Raw genomic sequence first — 6,000 nt, 5'->3', positions numbered from 1 at the left:
CTATCAGCCCTACCATTGGAAGCAGAAGGGGCTGAGTCTGAGAGTCCCTCTTCAGATTAGACCTTTGCCCAGGGGGCTGATTCTAAGATCTTGTTCTGCTTTCAGGGATCAAAAACACAGCGCTGTGGCCCTACTTTGTTTCTGGGGCCTGGCTCTGTAATCCCAGACCATCCCTGTTCCACAGTTCCTGCCCTGGGTCATTTGTGATTCAGATTTGTGCTGGAAAGCCTAATCTTTAACTTGGTCTGATCCTCCTCTAACCTTGCTGGAATAGTTGTCAAGGGGGCTGAGCTCTACTACTTACTATTCCACAACCCTGGTTGGTTCTTCATTTTTCTCATCAACTGTTTTTTAGTCTTCTAAGAGGTGACACTGGTCATCCATGAGAGCTGATTCTATATTCCTGATTGGGGAGGTAACTAAATGTTCCCAAGCAAGGTAATTTTGGACTTTTTTTTTAGCTTCCTCATTGTTGTATTACAGTTTTGCATCAGTTCAATTTCTCTAAGTAATGGTGATCATTTTTATTTTTGTCCACTTTCCATTTTTTACCCAACAATTTGTTTAAACATATTGGATTGAAATTGTTTAAACTTGAACTCAATGTTTTCTGGTCATCCTTTTGTTTTAAATTAGAGCCATTTACTTTGACCTCTGCGCTAAACCAGTTAATGATCTGGCTGCACACAGGAAGTTCACTCAGAAATGGTAACGTCTATTACTATATCTGTAACCTGGAATTTCATATTAAATTTTTTAAAAAGTGACTTCGATGTCATTTGGTACTCACTAGATTTAGCTCCTTCCAATTTTCTTTTTCAAGAAGTAGTTTACAAATCTTTAGGTTATTTCATTTTTAAAAATCTCAAGCCACATTTTCCAATATAAATTTTTATTCTTCTCTCCTGTATGCGCTTTTGCATTGATTTCACTATCAAAGTACAGAGTCAGTTTGGAGGATCTTGCTCTGTATGGAATTTCTTTACTTCATCTTTTGCAAAGGATATTGAGAGTGTAAAACTGCATTTAACTTCTTGGTGGTCTGTCTGTGCTCATTCTAAGCACTACAAAATGGGTATCTTATGAAATGATGTTTTTGTTGCTATTGGGTGTATAATGAAACCAGTTCTACCAGTTTATCTGCTTTCCTAAAAAGTCTGCGAACTATACTTTATTTTAGCTGCGACCTCTTTATGTCTGTCTCCTGGCTTTATTTATAGTCAGAATGTTAATATTGACGTTCAGTTCATCTAGTAGCATACGATTCTTGTTGTTTGGAAGAATATTTAAGAGTACACTCTTTATGTTTGTAGGTAGTCTAAAAGTATTCTTTTTCTCTTGACTCCCAGTGCTCCCTTTTTTGTTACTGTCATCACTACAGAAATAGAAGAGGGTCATACATACTGAGGCTTGTCTTACACTTTTTTTTTTCATGGGTAGCTGTGCAAAAAAAAAATCATCACTTATCCAGTGTTTTTGGTAATAGGCCCCTCTGAATTTTGCCATGCTGCTCCTCAGACAGCAGACATAGGCAGCCATTAGATCTAGTTAAAGCCTTGCTAATTTGGTAGAAATTGCCTGCGCTTGTGTTCCATTGACATAACCTTTGAGAACCTAAGGTTCCCTCTAGGGCATGATCAAGCATTGGCATGGATGGGACTTTTGGAAAAGATTCAAGATACAGTATACTTAAACAACATAACTAGGACTTTCAAGTATAATGCCATTTAATGAAACAACTTGGTCTTGGCATTTGAAGCTGCAGACTACCCACTGCTTCCTGACACGCTCTCTTCTCCTGATTTTTGTAACACTGAATTATCCAGATTCTTTCTGGATTACTTTTCCACCTTGCTCTCTCCTTTCCAGAAACTTTCTCATGCTGAAGTCACCTCCATTCTCACAATCTCTTCCTCCATTGGTGTGTTCCTCAGGAACCTCCCGTTGAGGAACCACTCAGGCCAGTCATGCTTACCTCTAATTCAGCTCTGCTCCTGATTCTCTAGACCACTTGTGTATGATTTTCTCTTTTTGCTTTTACTTGTATTCCTGGCATTTAGCATGGTGCTTGGCCCTTAGTAAGTGCTTAATAAATTAAATACTTATCCTTTCTTTCTTTTCTTTGACCTCCCTTGGGACTGGGGTTACCCTTCCATCCTTCCTTCCTCCCTCCCTCCCTTCCTTCCTCCCTCCCTCCCTTCCTTCCCCTTATTTCTTTCTTTCTTTCTTTCTTTCTTTCTTTCTTTCTTTCTTTCTTTCTTTCTTTCTTTCTTTCTTTCTGTCCACAGCCCTTTGCTCCTTTGTTTTCATTTTCTTGGAAAACTCATTTAAAGTCATGTTGCCAACTTTATTTAGATGATTCATAAATCTGTATACCCCTAATACATGCAATGAATAGTTAATCAATACTGTGTACTAGGGGTATAAAAAAGCCTCAAAGTGCCTTTTCTCAGGGAGCTTACATTCTTAGTGAGGTACACACATGATACATACAGAATAGATGGGTGGTAATCTTAGAGAGGAAAGAATGTGCAGCTGGGAGGCCTGGGAAGGGCCTTCTGTAGAAAGTTGTGCTTGAGCTGCATCTCAAATCTAGTATAGTATGGTGGAATAGCACTGGATTTGGATTTAGAAATTCAAATTCCACCCCCGACACTTAAAAGCTATACGACCATGGTCAAGCCATTTAACCTATATGGACCCCTTTCCTCACTTGTAAAGTAAAAGGGTTAGACTAGATGATCACCAAGGCCCACTTCAGTTATATGGACATACATGGACATTCAGGTAGGTGAACATGCTAGTAGAAGAGTGTCTAAGAATGAAAGATGAATAAAAAACATCTAAGTGCTTAGTATGTACAAGATACTGTACCGAGCACTGGGGGCACAATTATAAAGAGGGAGGTGGTTCCTATCCTCAAGGAGCTTATTGTCTAATGGGGGAAAACAACACATAAGGGAATGATGGCCAGGAAAGGGAGTTTTGGTTAGGGGAAATCACTGAGATGGCTAATTGGTGTACCTAATATGCCTTTTCCAGAAACAAGGGTACAATTGATTTATTGTGTGCAGAGCGAGAGGTAGGAAGGGAGGAAGGAATGGAAAGAGTGCTTGTAACATTTTATGAGATGACTTAGGTGGATCTCTGGATGGCATGTGAAGCCCAAACCCAGTCTGGCATCTAGGGCTGAGCAAAGTGAGCTACTTTGAATTCCATCACTAATCAACTGAGTGAGGAAGAAGAGGAGGATGATGAGAATGGCTGGGGAAACCATCCTTTTATTCATTTAACTTTTGCCTTAGTCTCCTGAACTCTAAAATGGGGATAATAATAGCACTCACCCTTCAGGGTTGTTGTGAAGATCGAATGACACATTTGTAAACTGCTTGGCACAGTACCTGGCACACAGATGGTACTTCATAAATGCTTGTTTTAGGGCAGCTAAGTGGCTCAGTAAATAAGAGCACTGGCCCTGGAGTCAGGAGCACCTGAGTTCAAATTTGGCCTCAGGCATTTGACACATACTAGCTGTGTGACCTTGGGCAAGTCAGTTAACTCCAATTGCCTGGCCTTCCCCTCTCCAAAAAAAAATGCTTGTTTCCTTTCTTTACCCATAGACATATGGCAGTAAACCATTGCCACAAGTAGTCATTTTAACTGCTTACTATATGAAGTACACAAGAATCTCTCAAAGTGTGTAGCATGATTTTATTACTAAACACCCCTCTTTCCATTTCTCCAACTACAAAAAGTCTCCAGGATAGGCAAGGGTACTTTTTTTTAAAATACTTTTTTGTCAACTAATATGAGTATTATTAGTTGAGACAATGCCCCGCCACAGATTTAAAACCTTCCCAGACAATCCATGTACCCCTCTAACACCATGGATTATACACATATTTTCAGCACGTAGCCACAAATATCTTCAGTTTAATGAGGTATATATTACAAATACTTAGAAAAAGGGAGAGTTATGAGATCCTCCAGTTTTAAAATAGTCTTCAAAGAGACCTTTAAAACTGAAATTCAGATAGAAAAGAGAATTGAAACTACTCTCCCACCACTGAAAAAAGGGTTGGGGAGTTTTTTCTTTCCTGCTGTAAAGAAAAATCAACAATCTTTTAAAAACTTTTCTTCAATAGCACACAAAGTACATTCAGAGAGCACATCTGTGGTCAAAAGAGAGAATGTAATGGTATTTTGCAAAGCAAATATACTGGTGTAAAATGTTCTCTCTGAAGTTATGCATACTCAGGCAGCATGGTACATTAGAAAGAGCAAAGTATTTACCCAGGAGACCGGCTTTTATTGGCATTCTTTTTGCTCTTGCATAAATTTCTGATATTTCTATTAATATACCTCAAAGGATCTAATTCAATTAATGTGGGGTATTCCCTTCAGCGGACCCATTCCCCATACACCTATGGGCTTTGTTAGGTTCCATGGCCTAAACAATTCATCAGAAGGTAGATGACCTTCTGGCTAGTCTTTCCAAAATCAGGTGGCTGCCTCCCAGATGACAGACATCTAGAATATACAAAACATTATATCATTGGGCTTATTTTAGAAGTTTTTCCATGTTGGAAGTACCTTCCTGAGCTTTATCACCGGTAATATGCCCTTCAAAGCCAATCAAAAGGAAAAAAGTATTTGATAATTATTGAGTCAGAATTTTCTTTAAAGGCAGTATGGTAGAGTAGAAAAAGCATTGGATTAAATCAAGAAATGAGCATGGACAAGTCTTTAATCTCTCTGAATCTTGGCTGGTTTTGCTCTGCATCAGTCCAGACTAGCCTTTACAGGTTTCATTGAATTGATTTTCCTCTCTGATGGTTCAAAATTCATTTACATTCATATACCACAATTTGTTCAACCATATCCCAACTTTGTTCCCAGTTCTTTGCTGTCCCAAAAAAGTTTTGCTCTATTTTTTATGTACATGGTATCTTTCATAATGTCTTTCACCTCTCTAGAGAATATGCCCAATAATGGTATTGCTGAGTCGAGAAATATGTATAGTTTAGTGCATTTTCTAATATAATTCCAAACTGTTTCCCAGAAAATGGTTGGATCAATTCATAATTCCACCAAAAGCACATTAATGTACCTGTCTTCCTAGAGCCACTTCAACATTTACCATTTGTCATCCTTGCCTATCTGATGAGTATGAAGTAAAACCTCAGAGCTGTTTAGATTTACATTTCTCTTATTATTGGTGATTTGGAGCATTATTTTAAATGGCTAATAACTTCTTTTTTATTTGCCTGTTCATATTAGTTGACATTTATTTAATGAGGGATGGCTTTTCTTATATACTTGTCTCAATATCCTATATATTCTCATAAATCAAACAATTACCAGACACTTGCAAATTATATTCTAAACCGGTGAGGACCTTGGCTACCACCTCACTATCAACTTTTTGCTAAGGCAGTTTTTAGTTTCTGTGGGTCTCCTTGTTACAGTACTTTCTGTATGAATTTCTCTGGTTTCCATGTCCTCTCTTCTCTCTGATCCAATTTTTCATCATTTTGTTATCTATCTGATATGAAGATTTTTTTTTTCCAATTGACAGCTTATTTCTGACTGCAGAAATTGCTTATGTAACATCCTTTAATTTTTATGCATTCAAAATTACCTACTCTCTTAAAATTTTATCTATTCCTTAAGAATTTTCTCCCTGGACTTGAAGTATCTTTTTTAAATTTAATTTAATCATTTTAATCAAATTAATCAATTTAATCAGTTTTTTAAAAATGACATGATTTTTTATATTTACATCATGCACTCAGAGTAGATTGTGGCATGTAGTGTAAGGAGTTGGTCTGAACCTAATTTCTGCTAAATTACTTTCCAGCTTTCTCAGCAATTCTTGTCTGGAAGGAAACAAAGGTTCACTGTGTTGTCAGGGATGGTGCTGATTTATAAATATTTCATTTGGTCCTCATGATAACCCTAGGGGGTAGGTGCTGTTATTTTCCCCATTTTACAACTCAA

The sequence above is a fragment of the Trichosurus vulpecula genome, chromosome 7 (assembly GCF_011100635.1).
Source record: "Trichosurus vulpecula isolate mTriVul1 chromosome 7, mTriVul1.pri, whole genome shotgun sequence".
Lineage (NCBI taxonomy): Eukaryota > Metazoa > Chordata > Mammalia > Diprotodontia > Phalangeridae > Trichosurus > Trichosurus vulpecula.
The sequence above is the reverse complement of the archived record's forward strand: the minus strand, read 5'-3'. Positions refer to the sequence as shown.